The sequence below is a fragment of the Pinus tabuliformis genome, chromosome 1_2, assembly GCF_031772625.1.
Source record: "Pinus tabuliformis cultivar Carrire ecotype Pingquan chromosome 1_2, CPIR1, whole genome shotgun sequence".
NCBI classification, from domain to species: domain Eukaryota; kingdom Viridiplantae; phylum Streptophyta; class Pinopsida; order Pinales; family Pinaceae; genus Pinus; species Pinus tabuliformis.
In genome coordinates, this window is record NC_142298.1 from 6,773,330 (window position 1) to 6,796,085 (window position 22,756).

Consider the following 22,756-nt stretch of genomic DNA (forward strand, 5'->3'; position numbering starts at 1 on the left):
TTGTTAGTGACACATTGTTATTTTTTTGGATGGATGTTGTCAATTTCTCTTAAATTTCTTTACAAATGATTTTGAATTGTGATATATGCTTTAATGATATTTAGAAACTATCATATATTTCACTATGAATCTATAAAGGGGGTCATATATGTAAAGAAAAATATACTCTATATAAGAAGTCAAATGCGGATGTAACCATGGATGCAAAATTGAAAGTAAAATTGGATGTTAAACTATGAATTAATACAAAATGCAAACAATTGACATACAAAGTGTTTTAAATTAGAAGTGAAAAATTGTGCAATAGTTGACACAAAGAAGGGAACAAAACATGGCATACAAAAGGATATCAAATTGGGCAAAAACAAGGACACATAAATGGGCACCAAATTAGATGCAAAAAAAGACAACAACTAGATGTAAAATAAGATGCAAAGTTGAGCGTTAAAAAGAAGCAAAAAACGTTACAAATTAATATGCCAAATGATGATGCAAATAATGGTGTAAATTTGGGATGCAAACTTGGGTGCAAAAAAGGAAAAAAAAAGATGTAAGAAAAGACATAAAACAAGATGCAAAATGGGGCTGAAAAAAGGTGAAACCAAGGATGCCATATTGGATGTAAAAAATGATTCCTAATCACATGCAAATTTAGGCTCGAACTCAGACACAAAATTATATGCAAATGTGGACACAAAATGAGGCAAAAAAAGATGCAAATTTGGATGGTGAAAACGATGTAAAACTAGACACCAAAAAAATGCAAAATTGGATGAAAAAGTCGGTGTAAATAATGGTGCAACATTGGACACAAGTAGACACAAAAAAATGGTGCAAAAAGGGGCATAAAATAGCTTAAAATTGGATGCAAAACTTGGTGCAAAAACAAATACAAAAGTAGACGTAAAAAATGGCTCTAAATTGAATGTACCATTAGACACAAAATAAGATGCAAAGGTGGACACAACACATGACTCAACATAAGATGCAAATATAAATGCAAATTTTGATGCTCAAAATGATGTAACATTAGATGCAAGAGATGGTGTTAAAAATGATGCAAAATTGGATGAAACAAATGACGCAAAATATGGTGCAAAATGAGATGGGAAAAATGGAGACAAATCAAACGTAAATGTGGATGTAAAAAATGGTCCAAAAAAAGATGCAAAAATGGGCACAAAAATGGATGCAAAATTTGGTGCTAAATCAAATTCAACACATGGTGCAAAGATAGGCACCAAAGCTGGTGAAAAAATAGAAGCAAAAACTAGTGTAAGACTAGATACAAAACCTGGCGTAAGACTAGATGCAAAAACTGACACAAAATGGATGCATAAAAAGACGTTAAATTGGATTCAAAATACAGTGTAAACTTGATGCAAATGATGGTGCAAAAATGGAAGCAAATAATGACACAAAATAGGAAGCAAAAGAGAATGAAAAATAGATGCAAAAAATGACACAAAACTAGAAGCAAAACCTGTCATAAAATAAGATGCAAATCTTGGTTCAAAATTTGATGCAAAAAATAATGCATAGTTTGGTGTAAAAAATGATGCAAAATCTAGCGTGAAAAAGGATGCAAAATCAGGTGCAAAAAAGGACGCTTTAAAAATTGTACAATAGAGCCAGATTTAGCGCCAGGTTGCTCATCACAATTACAAAAAAAATGCACTAAAATCTGGCGCTAAATCTGGCGCAAATCGCTGGTTTTGTTGTAGTGTTTATCATTAAATATTTATTACAAGGAAATGGTATCTAGTAATTATACCGTAGAACAAGTAGAGAAACAATGACCAAGTATAAGAATCATAGAAAGTCTTAATAAAATCTCTTAGTGATGGTCACAACCAATTTGAGGTAGGCACATCTTAAGACTATGTATAGGGGATATGATTTTCTTAAGAAACACAATGTTTAGTAAATGACACAAATTACTTCTCTCCACACAATTATGATGTTGTAGTAATAAAAACCATAATGTAAATAAATGAACACCTTTTCTATGGCCTTAATCTTGAGTAATTTTAAGTGAATCGACAAGAAAATCATATTAGTGATTTGAATAACAAAGATAAACATGATAAAAGTTTGATGCTTTAGTTTTCAATTAGGATTCCTTGGCCCATTGCCAAGGTATGCCACATACATGTTGGATTCCCCTTTTAATAGACTATATGCATCATAGATAGTGGAAATTCACGCTAATTGGATGCACCAAGATAGGCTTGGAAGATAAGTTGGATAGAAAAGGAGACAAGGTTAACACAAGTAGCCTCATTTGCAAATATGTAGTTCACATAATTGACATGAGTGGCATAGAGATATTGATGAATTATCTATTTGGACTATATATGGACTGATAAAGATGGGAAGTCCACAGTTAGGGGTTGTGATAGATGGTTGAAGTGCCTTCTGAAACAAGTAATTATTAATCACAATCATAAGATACACTCATTTGGAATACAACATTGGCAATGAATCCCTCAGTGCACATCCATGAAGAATAATTGTGTTCTTTGGTGAGATTAGCTAGAAGGATTTAGGTAGATCTAGGTATACTTGTGAAGATTGGGTCAATCCAAGTGAATTTGATGGATAAACAAAGATGATTTGAATAAATGGACCAAGATGGGACAAATAAATGTGGTACGTGGACTTACGATGATTTTGATAGATGAATTGAGGACATTTAGGACAACTTGGATGCACTTGGGAATGTTATGGGCGAATTACTAGGCGCAGTTATTGGATAAGGATAGTCGATAAACAACTCGTTGAGGTATCTAAGTTGGTTTTTTGGGCACTAGGGATCACTTTATAATGAAGGGGATTTCAGGTATAAGGAAAGATCCATATAAAAGGGCACCTCAAAAGTACTAAAGCATAAAAGGATATTCATTTCACAAGAAGTGTATGGAATTATATAGTTATTACAAGTTTTCGGTTGGGTACAATGTGATGGATTTTGATGGCTAAGTGAAATGAATGAGATGGAACTCATAGGAGACAACACCATGATATCTTTAGGGGTTGGATTAGCAATTGTTGTGAACTTTTTTGTTAAAGCATAATTGTAGTTAGCAAAGGAGCTATAGTTAGGTGGTTTAACAGGCCTAAGCCCTTAATGCATTGTTAACAATACAAGTTATCTACATCCACCTTCCTCGGTTAACTTAAGGAATTGGGGTAATCAATTTTACTTTATTTTCCATCTAAAACTCGTTTTTGGGAACGCCATTATATTCTACTCATCAATATATTTCCATTGATATAAATTCCGTCCACATCCAATATTTCAACCAAAATTTATGACCTATTGAAGATTTTGTCTTCAAAATTCCATGCCATCGTCTACATTGTCCATGTGTCACCACTTCAATGGACAACATTAAATTTCATAGTGATAATAACCAATTGGGTATTAGCTTATTGAGAGAAATTACAAAATCGTGAAAGATTCGATATGCTAGTTTTTTGATATTCCAAAGATGAGACACACAATACCTAATATCTTGATTACATGACATGTCACTCTTTGTGCCAGCATGTGATACTATGCTACGATGTTGGCTAATCTGTAGCTGAATTTTAGTTTTGTTGTGCTAATTTCAACTTCAGATTTAAAAACAGATACTTGTCCATTGCTTCATGTGCACAAGTTTTCTTAGGTGTTTGTGAATCAAAACAGGTAAATTTATGTCAAGTTTTATGTTAGAATCATGAGAAGAATAGCATGCAAAACAAGTTTTGAACAACAATAAGTAAATGAATAGCAAACCATCAAGAAAAAAACTTAAAACAATGTATCGATAAAGGAGTTCACTCCTCTTGGGCTATGTCTCCTTGGTCCAGCTTCCATGGCTTGGGCCTGTATATTTGATAAAAATTGAAAATGGTATACTTTACAATGCTTTATAGCTCCTGAAACCTTCTTCAATGGACTTAGAGCATCTAGAAATGCCAAATATGACTCTTCAAGCTCTTTAATTTGACTCTGGCTGATCTAGGCTTGACCTCCTCTCTTGGTGGCCCTCGGCTTCCTTAAACTTCAACGTGGAAAAATCAATACAAAAGTGCCGCTATGCCTCTGCAACATGTTCCATTGTGTCCATAATGTCAAAATCATCTAAGAAAACTTTTTGCAATGTTATGACATAAACAACTTTCTCCTAGTAAACCTCCACTAAAACTGGAGGAACTTGAGTTATCTCTACTAATTTTGGAGTTAGGGACGGATTTAGTGGCACCGAAAAAACTCGCAGAATTAAACTCTGATTAAGTCCAATTTTTCCAATGTTATGACATAAACAACTTTCTCCTATTAAACCTCCACTAAAACTGGAGGAACTTGAGTTATCCCTACTAATTTTGGAGTTACTGACAGATTTAGTGGCACCGCAACAACTCGCAGAATTAAACTCTGATTAACTAGAGGTTAATTAATGGTTAAATTGGATTAATTAAATGTTAATCCCGAATTAGCACTAACCCGCATTCTATTAACCGCTAACCTCGACGGTCTTAGTGGAGTGGTCTCATGTCATGGAAAAAAATGTTACGGTTAGGCTTAACCATTTAACTTAACACCGATAGCCTCCATTGAGTGGTCATATGGTGGCAGATAATGCCATGGTTATGGCAAGCAGTTAATGTTGGCCACCTATTTGCATAACCGTTAGTGGTTAGCCCAAAGTGTTCACATGTTGTGGGGAGTTCGCAGTTATGGTGTATGTGTTTTCCGCCTTTGTAAACGTTAACCATTGGTTGACCGCTGTGGGTTGGTGTGTTCTCATGGGAGGGCTGGCCCTCCTAACTGCCAACTCCTAACGTTATAACATTTAAACATAAGCGGTGAAATATAAGATTAAGTCACAATGGGTAGTGAAGATGGTAAAGAGCCTTAGTCATGGAAGGGAAGTCATGAGATCGAACCTTGCCACCTCCACAAAAATTTTGATGTGCACACCAATGTGCCAAGGTCCTTTGGGGAGGGACACGTTGTGGACTTCAAGCTTGCCGATTGTACCCTCCTCATTGGACCACCTTCAACTAATGAAAACACGCCATGTACCAAATCTGATATCCAACCCCAACGCGACACTTGTCAAAACCTTACTAGACATTAACCGTTTGTTGACCTTGCCCAGTCACCTACTACGTCAACAGTACTTACCGTTGACTGTGCATGAGAGGGAATTTTTTTTGCAAAATTTCTTATGTTTGGAAAAGCGGTCAGTGGGCTCTATCTTCCTCATACAAACTCCGTTTTGAACGAAATGATTACGTTGGGATCATTTTGATGAGATGGATGCGGTCATTCAAGTTTCAAACGATTCCGAGAACTTTTATTTTTGAGCTAATTTTTCCCCTAATCCAGATTCCTATCATTGGCATCCCATGTAAAAATAATATTAGGTTCTATTAATAGTTGGAATAAAACCTGATAGTTTGCATCTCGACCATCTCATACCTAATCTCCAATATACAAAAGCTGAATACTACAACATCCAAATATGATAATGGACATCATATAATAGGAAGTAATTCTCGTTAGCTGACATACTTATCAGGATTTTTCTATATAAGGTGATCATATTGGGGAGTTATTCAATATATTGTAAATTAAACAAAGTCTTTCGGTAGAAAGACTTTGTAAATTCCAAACACTTGATACCTCAACAACCTGAAGCTCAACTGCCACAACTCTATTCCACCATCAATTAAAATTCTATCTCTTTGGAAACAACAATACTACACTCATAGAACTCACCCTACTAGATAATGAATGCTAAATGATGGAACTAAACCCCATTGGTCAATGAATGTTTTATAACCATCAATATCGATGATTCACAATGTGTGTTTATAAAAGTGTTGTGACGTGCCTGATTTGAGTGCCTTGATAGTTGATGTCCCATTATTCAATTAACAGACCATCAATTGAAGGTGTATGATCATTGTTATTGGACAAAAATATCAGGATATATCATTATCATGGATTCATGATGGAGTTTATTTGAAGTGTTACTAAATTTTGATACTTGTCGTTCTTGACTAAATATCATTCTCAGATAACCTCTCACTCACAATGCTCTACTTGATCATATGACTTGGGGTCAAGGATAAAGCCTTTAATCCCTAAATTTACAAAAGAAAATCTAAGTAATCCATAAAATTATTAGGATCATCCATGGATGTTTTAAACTCTTGCTAACCTCACAAGTAAATTTTAGCAAATTTAAATTTATTTTATAGTGGAAAAACTCTTTTAAAAACTTATAAAACTTTATATATCTTCTTCAACCTATGAAATAATCCTAAAAGGAAATATCCATCAAGACATATCCGTAATAGAAATGCATGAAATGGGAAATTATCAGTCCACCTCAACTTCACCCAACTTAATTGAGATTAATCTCATTCCTTTGGGTTGCAAATGACAACATCATATTACTAATGATAAACAATTACAAGAAGATAAACCATCATTTTGGGTTATCTATAAAGGAAATAAAGTCTCCCCTTACCAATAACTTTTCAATACGTCTCAATCAAACAAGTATATAAATGTTAACGATGTTTGCAATATAGCAAACAAAGGGGTCTCCTTTGTATAAATTTTCAATTAGACCTCTCACCATTTGGAGTAAGAGGCCCATCCAAAGTATTGGCCCAACCACCATAACTCTAAGGTTTTACTTAGATGTAATGAATAACAAAAGGGAGTATGTGCATAACCTTCGAAATCAGTAAGTAAGTTGACACTATGAAACACCAATTCTAATGTGTAAAACAATACTTTCATGAGATGGAGGTAAATAGTGGGTCTCTAGAAGGAGAGTAATAGTACTATATTAAGAGAGGCACACAAAAGAATGGAAAGATTATTTTAATATCTAGCGAAGTAGTTCACATATACACCATGATCATTAAAGTAAATACAACACACATTCAACAAGATAATCACCAAAGCCAATGATGTAGTTCAATTTCTTTAGTACATATGAACATAACATATACCCCAAACATCTAAAGTATAGTGTTACAATATTCACAATACATGCATGAAAATGTGTTTCCTCAATGAGGTTTTGATGATTAATTGAAAAAAGCAAGTACATAGTTACAATCCTAAGCCGCTACCATCAGTAGTGGAACATTAGGTCACTTATTGCTTCTCCAAAGAATGATCTTCTCTCCTATGCTAAGCTAGAGAAGTGAAGGCTAGTTCTCCAAAGTATACGAGTCCCAAAATTCCCATGCTTGATTTATGAGGTTGTATTTATAACAAGAGGAATGAGCTTTCATATTCCATGACTCTTGAGTTACCCTCATAACTCTTGGACTTTCTAAGTGACCTTTGAACTCCTATTGACTCTTTATTCTATATGTGACTTTTCACATTCCACATGTGACTCTTGGACTTCCACATGTTTACATTTTATCATTTTCTTGAAAATCCATCATTACATTCCACATCATGTGGGAATAACCATTGACACTTATGACATTATGATGACATTGGTAAAAGCCACAACTTGGCAACGATGATATCGAACTTCATGATGATGTGGTATTTCCAAGATGTTATTATTGTTGCTTTGACTTTGACTTCTTCATGATATATCTTTCTTTATTCTTCATTTTCACCCTCCAAAGGATCTAGCTGAATGTTGGGACCTTCCAAGTCAGATTCTTTATCTAGATCAAAGATTGATTTGTCTTCTTCATGATGATTCTTCCTTTCCTCCTTCTTCATAAGTACTCTCTTGTAGCCTCTCCTTGATGGACTCTCTTTAGCACTACCTTCTCATGTTGTAATGATGATACTTGCAGATGGATACCTCTCATGACAAGCCAACATTAGTCTAAAAACCATCTACTCTACCTTTACTTACTCATGGAATATGTTGATTAGGAGGAGGTAACATGCAAGGGTTTTGAAAGAAAGATGTTGGAGTTTGCGTAGTTGAGGACTTTAGGAACTCAAGGAGGACTCACTATTTACTAGAATTTCAAAATTCATAGTACATGAGGGTTTCACAGGTCTTCTTTCATAGTGAGGTGGTCCAAGAGGCACAGAACTGAGCTTATTGATTGATGATTTGGAGTGAGGAGTTCCCAAGTAGAAGGAGACAAGGATTGCACAGTTGGGCATCTTAGGGATTGAGGAAGGCCTCATTTTCAATTGGAACTGTGTAATGTGTACTAGGAGCAAGATAGGGCAAAGGATTATGCAGTGAGGGATCTTAGTTATCAGGACTAGTCACTGTAACTGTGCAATGTGTAATGATTGGGGACAGGCTCAATGAATTGCATAGTTGAGGAGTTCAATGACTTAACAGTGAATCCTTGCTCATTGGAATTGTGCTCTTCTAATGAAGGGAACAACACAATCAGGCAAGTCGTAGAGACAAGGAGGCAAGGTTGCTGACTGGAACTACGCAATGTGTAGCGATTGAGAAGAAGGCTTAGGCAAATATGTAGTTGGGAAAGTTTGCTACATAGAGAGGCTTGAGTGTTGACTATAACTATGCAATGTGTAGTACAAAGTAGGAGGGAACAAGGATTGCACAGTTAATAAAGCTAGACAAATAAATTGGTGGCTTAAGTTCCAAGGTTGCTCATTGTGGACATGGAGGAGGGGGGTTGTCTTCTAGGACCACACACTGGATAGTTTCCAGAGACGTAGGGGCTTCATTATGGCCTGGTAATTTACATTCAAAAGTTCCTATAGGGAGAAAGGTTGTGTGAAGATTGAGCATGTTGGAAAGATAGTGAAGGCTTCGAAAGGGCTAAGTGTGGGATCAATGAGGAAAGAGAGAGCAAGACATGCAATCAAGTCATGAAATGATTATATCACACTCAAATAACATAAACACACATCATAAAACTACAAATTCACATGCATAACTTGAAATTGTAGTAAAGAAACACTTATTTGTAAGTGCGACAGTTGAAACGTCACTTTACGAGACTTAGAATGCACATAACGAAAAGAGTGTCGACTGCAACCAAATAATGCACTAAGTTTTGGGAAATTGTCTAGAACATATTATTATGACATATAGGATAAACCAATTTAAAGGAATGTGCTAGGGTGGCCTCTAGTGATGCATTAATATGCAACACATGAAAGAGTGAAAATAATAAAAACAATAGGTGTGATAGTAAGTAGACGTGAAAAGGACACTTGCAAAAGATAAATAAAGTGAAAGTGGCACATGCTATAGAAAAAAATAACACAACATTTCCACTTAGGAAAGTGAAAGAAAGAGAAAATTAGAGCCACAAAAGTGAAAATGACACCAATGAAACCCAAAGCACACAAAAGCGACAGTTGAAAAAACTCACCTAAGTGTTTTTAGAACTGAAACTAGGAATCAGAGAATCTATCAATTGAAGATTATGCACTGAATGTGCTTAGGGACTGTGTAGTCTCTATCTCTAGTAACTACAAAATCACTATCCTTAGCCTCCGTGCAATCACTTTTAACAAGTTCTATGCAGTGCTTGACAAACTAAGTTGTACATTGACTGCTACACTTGCTTGAAAGAAGAGCACTTATGCATGCATGAAAGGCTAAGCATGTGTGAGAAAGTGACTCAGACAGTTAGATGCCCAGACATAGAAACTAATCAACCAATCATGAATTGATTGAGATGAATTAAGGAACAAAAAATCATAGGATCGCAAGTAGGCTCAAAAATTCAAGTGTAGGAAAAAATTTGGAGGGTGTTTTTCGTAGTGAGAACATTTGGCGACACACTGGTAGAACTCAAACTTCTCTACTTTCATCTAAATTTATGCACAAGGTCTAGTATCTTAGGAAGTAATGATTCATTGTGTATATTACTTTGTTTTTCCCACTTATCCTTATTATAGATGTAGTCCCCTCACCCTATCATCGTGAGCTAAAGGTCAGAGCCTTATAGGAATGTGAAAATTTGTTGAATAGGGTGGTAGGGTGATGCAAGGAGGGAGAGCGGAGTCTCATTCAAGTTGAGCCTAAGAAAAAATCATGGCGATGGGGTGGTGCTAGGATAGGTTGGAGTTTGCACATGAAGTCATAGTTTTCTTCAGGTTGGAACCTATCAACTAGGGTGTTGGAGCATCCTTCTGGTCGAATATGGTAAATTAGGGAGTTGGAGCGTGTAAATGAGGGTGTTGGAGCATCCTTCTAGTTGGACATGTGATGGTAATTGATGTACTAATTAGAGGATTGAATCCCCATAATGACCCTTCTATAAGTCTACGATGAGTCTAGGGAGAGATCAATGAATTAGTGCATTAAAGGGTGAAATCATTGAGAACCTTTGTGATCTAGTGGATGGGCTTGATCAGTTAGGATTTTTGTAATTGGTCGGTTTGAGGATAAATCATCATCATAATACATTCTTTGTTTTACATGGAGGTTATTATTTCTAATGTTTGATATGAATACTTGGTCAATATATATATCTCTGATTATTCCACTCTATGCCTTATTGCACAGGTCGGTTGGTGATGTATCATTATGGGAATTTTGAGGTCTAAAATGGGCCTCCTAAAAAAAAATATACAACCAAAATAAACTTAATAAGAACCAATAGGATTCAAGATGATGATGTCAACCATGGGGGATGATTCACCATTTTTGGAGTAAAAATGTAAAATGCTTAAAAAATAATAAAATAATACAACTACCTTTTCAAGTCGTATTTTCAACTTATCTCCCTAAGGTTTTACTCAAATTTAAAGTGGGGGTACTCTTTTGACGCAAAATTTAATTCCTCATCCAAGTACCCATGTTTCATACGGTCGATGGATCCTACCATATGAAAAATGAGAAATACATGAAAGAACGTGATTGCAATCACGTTTTTCATGTATTTCTCATTTTTCTTGTAGAAGGGTGCATCCAAAGTATGCAACATGGGTACTACTTGGATGAGGAATCAAATTTTGCATCCAGCGAGTATTGTCCTAATGTTTTCTTAAACCCATAGGGAGATAAGTAGAAAATACGAGTTGAAAAAATAGTTTTTTCTTTTTTCCCTTTAAAATTTGATGTTGTAATCTAATTTTATCTTATTATTTCAACCATTATTTTATAATCTCCTAAGGAGGGCCAGTTTAGACCTCAAAATTCCCCTAAAGGTAGATTTGGTTTGTGAAGGTTGTGGTTTTGGAACTCGGTCAATCCATTTTTGGAAGATGTTTATTGGCACACTTAGTGTATTCATTTTTTTTATCAATTAGAATTTTTAGGTGACCATAAAATATATTTTATGTAGAATACTCTTGAAATATTTCATTTTGTAGTTGGGATAATTTTATATGGTGTTAATATAGTAGCAAATGGTTTTTTATGGTTTCCAATTTCATTATTTTTCCAACTGAATTTGAAAAGAAGCACAATGATCATAGTTTAATGGTATACAATCCTAGACACATGAATAACTTGGTTGATGTGTTTAGATGATTAGAATTCAACTTGTGTCTTTTAAGAGCTCTTGAATTGGTCTCAAATTGTATCAAATAATAGGTCCTGGCAAAGCATTTTTTTAAGTAGGTTGTTGAATAGGTTCGAGTAAGAGTTTCATCAAGGAATCACAAAAATATGACAATCATTTGAAGAAATATGCTTTTGACAGAAGATGTGGATCCAATTTGAAAGAGATTGCAAATAGGTCCACACAATTTTGAAGAAGGATGTGGGTTCCTTCATTGAGTTAGGAGCCTCAATAAGGTTATATCCTAGAGAAAGTTGAAGCTTGTTCATCATCAATGTTGGTGCCTCAATCAGGTTGGAGACTAGAATAGGTTGGAGCTTTCTCATCATCAAGGTTGGTGCCTCAATCAGTTTGGAGTGTACAGCAAATTGGATGCTTCTCATCATTGAGGTTGGTTCATCAATCAGGTTGTAGCCTACAATGAGTTATTTCTTGCACACTTTCAAGGTTGGTGGCTTAATCAGCTTGTAGCCTATCGTAGGTATTAGCTTACATATCTTGGCAGTCATTGACTTCTGTAGGTTGAAGTGTGAAAATCTATGTAATGAATTGAAGAATAATAAGAAGAAGAATATGTGGTTTCCTGTCGTATGGGTTTCAATGTAAAAGCTTGTGTCTCTTTATGGATGATGTGTTGTCTCTTTTATATGTTCTTAGATTTAAGATACATTGTTCTAACTATTGATATACAACATATGGTTATGATTCATCACAATATCATTTTTGGTTAAAGATAAGTTATGAATGGTAAAATTTCTCTCGCACTGATTCACCCCCCCACTCCTAGTGTGATTTATGGTCGAACATATAGGACAAGATTACTAGTGGCCTTTGGGAAATAGAGTGTGATGTGTTAAATTTATCTAATATATGCGTAGGTTCCAATACTAGTACTTTATATGTGTAGGATTGATTATATCCTTAATTGTACTATCTAATTATTAAGGTAATAGGAAGAAATATTCTTAAGTGTCCTTATTAGTGCACAATAACAACAATATGGTTGATTGGCTTATCCCAGGGGACATCCAATATACCCAATGGTATATGAAAGTGAAATTCCATATATAGGTGTTGTTTTATGCAATACTACTTGAAGGGATATCATTATGGGTTATAAGGGTGTCCAACGAGGTAAACCCACTTTTATTTCCTATTTTTATTATTACTAACCCATAGGATTACTGATTGAATGATACATCACTATGTTATTTATAGATGTCGAAATATGATTATGGCCAAAAAAGAATTCTCAAATATATTAGTTGAGGAAAGTGGTTTGATTCTACTTGTGGTTTTATTTACTATAAAAATAGAATATACCAAGATTTAGACTATAAGTGATGGTTTTTGACAACCAATATCAATTGTTGAAGAACCAATGTAGCAAAAGTAGGAATTCCTTTATCTATGAAAGCAACATTCACTTTCCTCTTCAAGGGGGAAACATCCATATTAGTAGAGTTCCAATTACATTATGCTTAGCTAGAAACATCAATACATTGCTTTAACTTATTTATATATTTTATCTCTAGATTATTATGAAGTTTATAGTAGGAAAAATCTTCTAGTAAGACTTATTAAAATTATTTTTTCACACTATATCTATTACATGGGCCTTATTTAACATAAGATAGAATGGATACATAGCAACCCATTTGTTTACTCAAAGGGGTTAGGGTAAGTCTACAACACAAACTACATAGGCATTACTACTACTCCTTAATAAGAAAAAATAGTTATGAATTTGTTCATAAGCTTACATTTTATAAAAACGTCACTAAAAAATTAGACACAACATAAATTAAAATCAAATGAAGGATGAAACCCAAGAAAAGAACTAAAGTAATCATCCTCATTAGTGTAGAACATCATAATCCAAGTTGTTCCCAAACTATCATGACTTATATATTCACCCTATCATATCATCCATAAAGGTCTATTCAAATATTTATAATTGAGGTAAATTTGAGATAACCTTGTCTTTAATGATGCTAAGAATAAGAACATATTCTTGGCTATCAATTGTGTTCTCAGATGAGACATTTACTAATACCTTTCATGTTTGAATGATGATTTGTGAGGAGAAGGTAAATCGATATACATGTTCCTAATTTTAGTAATAATATATGATAAGAAAATGTTAAGGTTATGGCATATTATTTTCATCATCTAATCACTAACCTAGTATAATTATAGATTTGCAATTTGGTGATATCTCTATTCATTACTATACATATTAGAACGAAGGCTATCCTAATGAGTTCCATACAAACAAAAAAATCTAAAAACATAACATATCTATAAATTCCCTTTCAACACACCATTTAAAATCTCATATTTCTTTCTCAATATCTAATAGGTGGATCTCTATAATCACCATAGTATTTACCATGTTCTTAAATTCTTCCTAAACATAATCATTTCGATAGAATATTTACAATAGAAAGAAAAACATCTCATGGAAAATTGCATCCTTCTTGCGAACCATATTACCTCCCCTTTTTATATGTATAATAAATAATAAAATAATTAACCTTATCTTTTTTATTAAAAAATGTGCAACAAAATTGTTGATTAAACTTATATAAACTGGTATTTTTCACATATATTAACTTAAAGCAATAATATAAATAATTATATTACAACAATAAAATAAAAAATTATAATTTAAATTAATTAAATATTATCAAAATGAATTAAAAAAATTATTATTTAGATTAAATAACATTGTCGAAATAAAATAAAAATTATATATATATATATAATGACGATATTACAGTAAATGAAGATCAAATATATTGGTTTTTGTCTCCACTTAAAGGCACTTCAAATCGCAAACCTGAAAAGCTGCGAATCCAAATCCCTTCGCATTCTTACACAATAGAGATGTGAAGGAAGGTATTTTAAAAAGAACGGTAGGTACTTCCTTCACATAAAATTAAAGGTGGTTTCCCATAAAAGTAAAGGTGATTTCCCACAAGAGTTGGGTTGAATATCAAAATTCATATTAATCCAAACCAACCAGATCGATTTAAAAACGAATAATGTTTTGATGGCTCTAAATGGAGTTCATAGCAGTGCTGGCTTATGAATATCTACAGTGTTAATTTGTCGAACTTCAGAACAAAAAGGCTGTTTCTGGAAGAAACATCTTCTACATAATTACACTTATATATTTTTTCTTGGTAATATTAGAAACCAGTGTATAATTTAATTGATTATATGAATATTTTTTTACATAATTTCAGAATCGGCTTAATTAACTATTAAGGTCATTCAATTAATTATTAATAGTATTACTATATAGTTCATTAACTTTGTAATAAAGCACATCAAAAGCATAGCAATTTTAATAGTTATAATTAAATGGCTATGATCAATAACTTTATCTTCGATTTAGAAAACCTACTAACAATGATTCATCTGTGAAAAAGTTTAAAATAACATTAAAAGAATAAATGTGAATTTTAGTAAATAGTTGCTATACAATTGTTATCTGTGATTGATTAAACATATTAAGAGTTATCTAATCAAGATGTGTTAATTAACGTTCATGCTTTTGGGCCAAATGCAACAAGATTTAATAATTTGTGTCTCCAATAGATCAATCAAGATTTGGTTTGATGAATGAATAAAAGATCACTTTAAAGGCACCCTTACCAGCTACTCTTCTCCTCTAAATAGCATTGAGTTACTCATCTCGGGGATACAGGGGCATTTTCCCTTTTTTTTGCAGATGAGCATGGAGGATATTACTTGTTTGAAGGAGAGAAATAGGTCTAGCCAGCATGCCATAGTTGCCTATATTAGCAAAAGGACCAATCCAAACTCCTTGCCAATTTCAAGAAGCTTCTAGTAGTTCAAAATGAGAAATATAGCTCAAGCTGGCTATAACAACATGATATTTTGATTTCGTTGTATGTTCAAGGTTCGAATTTCAATTGCACCACAAGTACCTCAAATTTTATTTTTGATTTTCAACAACCTCGGTATTTTGATTTCATTGTATGATTAGGGTTCAAATTTGTAGTTTTTAACCTCGTACAGAAATTACCTGCATACGAATTCTAAAACATAGAAAATAAACAATGCGAGAGCATAACACATAAAACACATATACACAGAGATTTTCCCTTGGATCCCAAAATTGGGACTACCAGCTTGATTTTTCATTATCTTCCTTTCAATGTTACAATACATATTTATACATGTCGAAGCATCCAATACCATGGACTGAAAACCATCGTGTCCAAAACCATGGACCAAAAACCATCACTTCCAAAAGACGTGTGAAAATCATGCACAAAACCATAGGTGGGTCCGCCCAACCTAACATAGGGTCCAACACCAAAAATTTATGGGGCGCTGCCCTGGACCCCATAATGTGGGGTTACGGGTATGCCTCAAACCCCCTGTGACCCCCCCCGCTACACAATCGGCGAAACGAAGGGGGGGCTCCGCCCCCCCTCCAACCCCCCGGTTAATTACGTGAGCTAGTTGTGGAAAGAATATAACACAACCCAATAAAATTGATACCCAAAAACCATATAATTCACGACTTTTTAAATTTATACAACAATGGCCCATAGTAGGTGACAAGTCGCAGATGTTAACAAGTATCCGAGAAATGGATATCATAACTTTTAACAATGGCAATAATATAAAACTTGCGATATAAAAAAGTTCTGATGAGGGGATGATGTAATATCAACATTAAAACATTGTTTATATGCTCATCGAATCTGAAGGGATATTGTAAATCAGAGGTTTAAATTCACGGGGTTTTATAATTGTTACCATTTACAAGTTTCGATATACAAGCAGACATGATATTCCAATCAGAACATCATTAATAGACATATTGGGTCCGACATATTCTACTTAATATTTTGTTGATCACACACTTAACTTCCTAACTTCTTGCAGAAAAGAAAATAGCAGAGCTCGTTATTTCTTACAATAAACAAGGAAAACAAAATTATAGTGGTAGTCAAATTAGTGGATATGTAACACTCGAATCCAGAACTCAATTAGGTAAATTTTTTCAAAGATACAGAAAAGAAAGGTCGAAAGAGTGACATATGAAAATTTTAATGTGCCAACCAAAGGCATTTTTCCTTCAGGTTTGCTCGTTGAAAGTCGAAAGCTAAAGCTAAATAGTGACATCTAATGGTACCCAAATTAGAGAAGAAAATCCAACATCGTACATCATGTTAAAGACTAGTTCAATCAACATGTTATATTTTTACAGAATCTTGATTACTTTTTGTGCATCTCCTGGAGAAGCTAACAAATCTCATATAAAAATGTCTTGCTAAAGTAGAAATTCTAATAATCCGAATGACGTTTAAGGTTTTGTTTTGACAAAAATCTTCAATTTTATAAAACTTGTAGTGTACTTTATGGACAATAATACATAGGATTGTTTTACAAATATTAAATTTATAAATTCCAGTTTGAGATCATCATCTTCGGAGTTATTTTTCTCTTTGGCTTGCAATGCCTAACCATAAGAGAAACCACTCCATTCCAATTTGAAGAGTGAATTTGACACCTTCTCAGCGGACGTTAACCATCATCATCATTATCATCATCATCATCATAAAAGAGAATATTAGACATTATCATTACTAGAACATAGGCATCAGATCCTATGTTATAGGACAGCTTGAGACAAATAACCACTTTTATACAACTATTTTTTTTTAAACATGCCTAGTCCAAATCAAATCAAGGAATTCAAAAAAAAAGTCTGATATTTTTTACACAGTATTTTTAGACATTTGCAACAAAAACTACCATCCAAATTGAAACAACCATGATTGGACACTGCTCTGTTGAATCTACCATGCCAATCAAGACACTTCCATATGGTTGTATGTCAAAACCCACCCACATTCATTCTTCCTGGTCTTTGGGATTTATTCTCAAGTAGAGGAACTAATTGCATTGCACAAACTACTCCATAACCTGAAGAAAACATCAAACTCACAAAACTTTTGAGAAATGGAAACCTTGCTTAGCAAACATATACACCCTCAATAAATTTGAAAAATGTGGGTAACACATTTATTTGTTAATGTGGACATCTATGTCAACGTTACCAATTTTCTTCCATATAGGATTAGTTGTGAGTAAACAAAGAGTTATATGTCTCAGATATTGTACATTGCTTGAAAGAGTTCAACATCCCGCCTAAGATAATCATCAAAATTTTCTTCATTCAACGTATAAATATTTATCAGCCCTGAGATAGAACAAGTGAAGTTTTATTATCTGCATGTTAACTCATGAGGCTCTTGGAGGCAGCTTGAAAGGTCTTGAAAGTCATATTTGGAATAAACAACGTTAATGTCTCAATGTAACATTAGAATTACAAACTGATTTTTGTTAAATAGATTATAGAAGAATGTCCATCTTCTACTCTCCAAATGATGTTATGACCCTTTCCCTGAGGTTTCTCCAATGCAGTCACCTTATTGTGGTTACTCCAAGCCATGGATTTGCCTCTTTCTTGAGGCAACTCAAAGGCTTCAATGACAAAACCACACATTATGTCTACTGGAGGGATAAAGCAATCCAAGGATAATATAGGCACATTGAATAAAATTTCCTCTAATCCAAGCCTCTTCCATCCGAGTTTCATTGTGGCTCATTGTTATTTCTTTGAATCTGAAAGAGAGTGACAACAGAGCGGAAAAAATGAGTTATCATCATTCCCTCTATAGGTCTATAATCATCAAGCAATGAGTTTATTATTGTCTCCCAATAAACATCATCAACTCCAGTAGTTGAATTTTTGTGAGATAAGAATCTTCCATATGGACAAGAAGCCTAGTTCTCTAGCTAAAATTGCCAAAGAGAACATGTTTGATCATCTCAGCAAGGCCATCAATTCTAGCCTTTAAGTTTGATGGATTTGCACAAAGCTTAATAACAAAGAAGTCTTCCGCATTTATTTGCTTCTCTCCAATGCATCTAGCATCAGAAAACATGGTTGTAGTGGTTGCGGATCCAAGCCCTAAACCAAACACAAGATATCAGGACTTGAACACCGCAGAATTTATTAATTCAAATCAGAACTGAAGAATAAATATTACTTCTAAATTAAGAAAAATGTGGATTTTGTACCTTATCAAGAAATAAGTATGAATGCAGGCTTTGGTAATTGGGTGATGGAACACTGATAAAATTGAACACTAAGAAAACTAAAATTTGGCAATAGGTAGTGTGCAATTTCACTACAAATATCAAACACATATTCAAGATATCCTACACATCTAGGACATATTAAGCACATGATCCATCAAGTTCTATTTTGTTCAAGTTGCAAAAATAATCATTCCTACCAAAAGACCAACAAGAAACATAGGTTTTAGCACCTACCTAAGAGTCGTAAAAAACTAAAAAAATAGATCATAACCTAAAATCAAATATGGCCTCAGTGAAAAAAATGAATCTATTAAACGGAGGAAAATTAATAGAAATTCCATAACCCCCTGAAATGTACTTGAAGTAAAGTAAGATTTAGATGTGTGCCTCTGGCTAGTGCAAATACCAATAAATTGAAAAAAAAAAAAAGAAACACACACATATATAAGAAATTCAAATTAAAACAAAGATATGCCTAGTATTTGGATAGGAAGAGCCCTACACAAAGTCCTAACAGATCCTTTTGCGGCATGAGCACCAAGCCATGATGTGTGTCTCCAAACTAGCTTCCCATTGCTCCCTACATGCACTTTGCTGCCTCCAACTACAAGCTCCCCATACCACATATCACGCATCATCTACCATAATATAAAGCCACCAGTCTCTACTTCTCTAAAGCAATTACGATTCTTTGTTTCTTTTGTAGCTCTTTCATATTCAGATGTCAGCATCTTCACCTTTCCCATAGCATATGCATTCTAGATTGAGCTTTGATACCAGACACCTCCATACCCTCTTATATATTGTTGCAAGATATATTGGGCAGATGAGGTTTCCTGCATAAATAATAATGGTTTTCAGCAAAAAATTTCAATCAAAATTCAAAGGGAAAGGAGAAACGAAACATCAAACTCATGTCCCTGGACATTAAATCACATGTTTCGAGATTATATCTCTCAACATTTATCACAATCCATAGAAATAATATGTGAAATCTAAAACTCATAGACATTTAAAAAAAATCACTTCTTTCCCCAACTATATATGAAACCCTCCTACATAATTTTTTGAAACAATACCAAGGGTAAAGGGTTAGTAACGTTTATATCCCACCCCTAGGACGCATACTAGATTTGGCATATCAATCCATTTGCAGGAGCACAACCAGCTAACCCCTTTGGATTTCAACATTACTTGTAGCTGCAGACCTCTCACCATTAGTAGACGGGTGCCTGTAATGCTCGGAACTAGGGAGAGCCCTATGATTCACCTCGAAATAAAATCAAATCCAGGGGCCTCATCACCATTAGTAGACGGGTGCCTGTAACGCTCGGAACTAGGGAGAGCCCTATGATTCACCTCAAAATAAAATAAAATCCAGGGGCCTCAACAATAACTCCTTGTTAATGAAAACCTATTTTATTGTCTTATACTTCTACTTTAATCTATCTTCATAAATCATTACCATCATTCTCCACTACACACCTCAACCCATAGCATGTCTGATCAAGACAATAAGTGCCAAACAAATTTTCAAGCTACCAAATGGGCTAATTTACATGATGTCCTATAGTAGAGAGGGAGGTTGCAAATACAGTAAACGTGAAAACAACTTGGACAAAGGGAATGAAAAAAAGCATAGGATTCCTTACAATGGGAGTGTCTTTAATACTCAGATGAGGAAGAGGATCACCACTGATAGGCACAGGGGCTAAAGGAGAACCCAAAACATTGAGAATCGGGCAGAGATCTCAACAATTGTAGCCAAACAGAGAAGGCGGGACATTATCACTAGATTACGTGGCGACCGATGAATCTATCTAAAGTGTTGTGAGGAAAATCCTCACCATAAAAATCCATCGACTTAATTAAAAGGAAGGAATAAAATTAATTATTTATATAAGAGAAATAGGTTAAGTTCATAATTGATTATAAAAATTAGGTTAAGAACTTAATTGATTATAAAAATTATTTATTCATGTAATTGCGTTTATTTTCTTAAGAGCTCATCTGTTTCGGATATAAGGAAAAATATTGATGATCTAAGACCTAGAGGTATCTCACAAGAGTGAAAGCTTCCCCCTTTACTTACCACTGTACAGGTAGTATCATTTCCAAATAATAACATTTAGGAGTCATTTTGTATTAGCAAATAGAAATTAGTGATGCTTGTCCCCACTACTAGTTTGAAAACTGAGTTATGATAGATGTACCTCACAGTAGTGAAAGATTCCCCCTTCATTTACTACCATAGAAGTGGTATCGTTTTCAAGTAATAATATTGAGGATTCATTTTGTATTAGCAAATATCAATTAGTTATGGTTGTCCCACTACTCATTTGACATAATAATTTTTTTAATAATATTTTTTACAAAATACAAATGAATCATCAAATTTTCTTCACAACATTTAAAAAAATAATAATTTTGTTTTTTCATACAAAGAAAAGGAACCCAAAGTGAACCAAAATATATTCCTCAATTTAGAAGGAAAAAAAAGAATAATACTAAAAAATTTAGAAATCTTTAAGAGATATAATGGCATTTAGTGAGGAACAAGATACATTGATTTTCTTTTAATATTAATATAGGCAATGAAATTGTAAAACACTCAAGATTGTAATCAAAATGGGATATTACTTTTAATGAGGAACAATATGCATTAATTTTCTTCTAATTTATTAGAGCCAATGAAATTGTAAAATATTTAAGATCTCATCAAGGGTGTGCTAAAATGAATCTAATATCATGAAATTTTCTTACGAAGCCTTAGTCCAATATCTTTTTATGATTTATCAAGATTCTAAATTGTGGTTGGGTATCTCATAAAGAAAAATACTTACTCTTGTGGGTGAAATTTAATGATTACATTGCAGATATAAAGTGCAAATTCTACTCCTACAAGCTCAATAAACCAACAACACATTATATTTGAATGAAAGAAACTTGTTGATTAAGCTTTGTTATCAAACTATAGCATTTTTTAAGATTGATCTCTCACATTAGTTGTACACTTATGTGCAAGAGTGGTGTGAAATGGATTTCCTTCATATTAATATCCTTATCTATTTTACTGATTTGGTTAGAAGCACATCCTCTTCCTTATTTTATCCAAATTCTCCTGCATGAAGTGCATATACATTTATTAGGATTTATAAGAGGTGTCAGTATTTTCTTTTTGTATATACTTTTATTTATAATTTATCAGTAATCATATATCCCCAATCCTCTCTTCCAAATGGACCTTGTGCATTCAAATTTGACATGCCCTGCCCAAGAGGGAAAGAAAGGTTCAACAATAGAGAATTGAGCTCCATGACAAAGAGACTTTAACCATGAGACTACCCAAATGGGGAAACCATGCTATATAATCCACCAAATTGTAATCCCAAAATAATTCGATAAAGGCCTATAGAAATTAACAACATATGTAATGGATAAACAAAAAGGTATATAATACCACCGCTGATCCATTATGGGGCAACCTTGTTGGGGGCATCCTCCAAGAGAGAGATATGAGTTTCCTTGGAAAAGCCAAGAGATTATTTGGAAGAACCAAGAGAAGAAACATGTAGAATACCCCCATGTTCTTTTACAAACAATGTGATCAACATGGTGTTGAAACAATTCTTCTCTCTAGAAAATCCATGCATTTCATCAAGCGTTATTGTGCCTCTGCATTGTTGATGGATTGGGTAACCATAGTCTTGGTGTGTAAGTAAAATTTCTAATTTTTTTGGAGCTTGGTATCACAATAACCAAAAGAAATTATTAAACCTAGTTTTTCTATATATAATTCCCACCTCACTATCAAGTTATTCACAATGCATGAGCTAAAAAAGATCTTGGGTATGACACTCTAGTTTTCTAGTTCCCTAATTATGTGGGTTTGTATAAGTTATATAAAACTTCATGATAAATTTGGTTGCATCTGATTCAACCCTGATAGATTGAGTGGGCATTTCCTTACATCTACAACCCTTGTTACCCATCCTCCACAACCTTAAGATAGGTTGCGAAAAGGGTGACACAGGGGATGGCATATTGAATAGGCTAGTAGATCAAGGGATTGAGAGTGATGATCATAAATGCAAATGGG

General features: G+C 33.9%; 1 pseudogene; it reads right to left on the reverse strand.

The window, feature by feature from the left end:
• Window positions 1-17,878: 17,878 nt before the first annotated feature.
• Window positions 17,879-20,517, reverse strand: LOC149204035 (uncharacterized; annotated as a pseudogene).
• Between the last annotated feature and the right edge of the window lie 2,239 nt (window positions 20,518-22,756).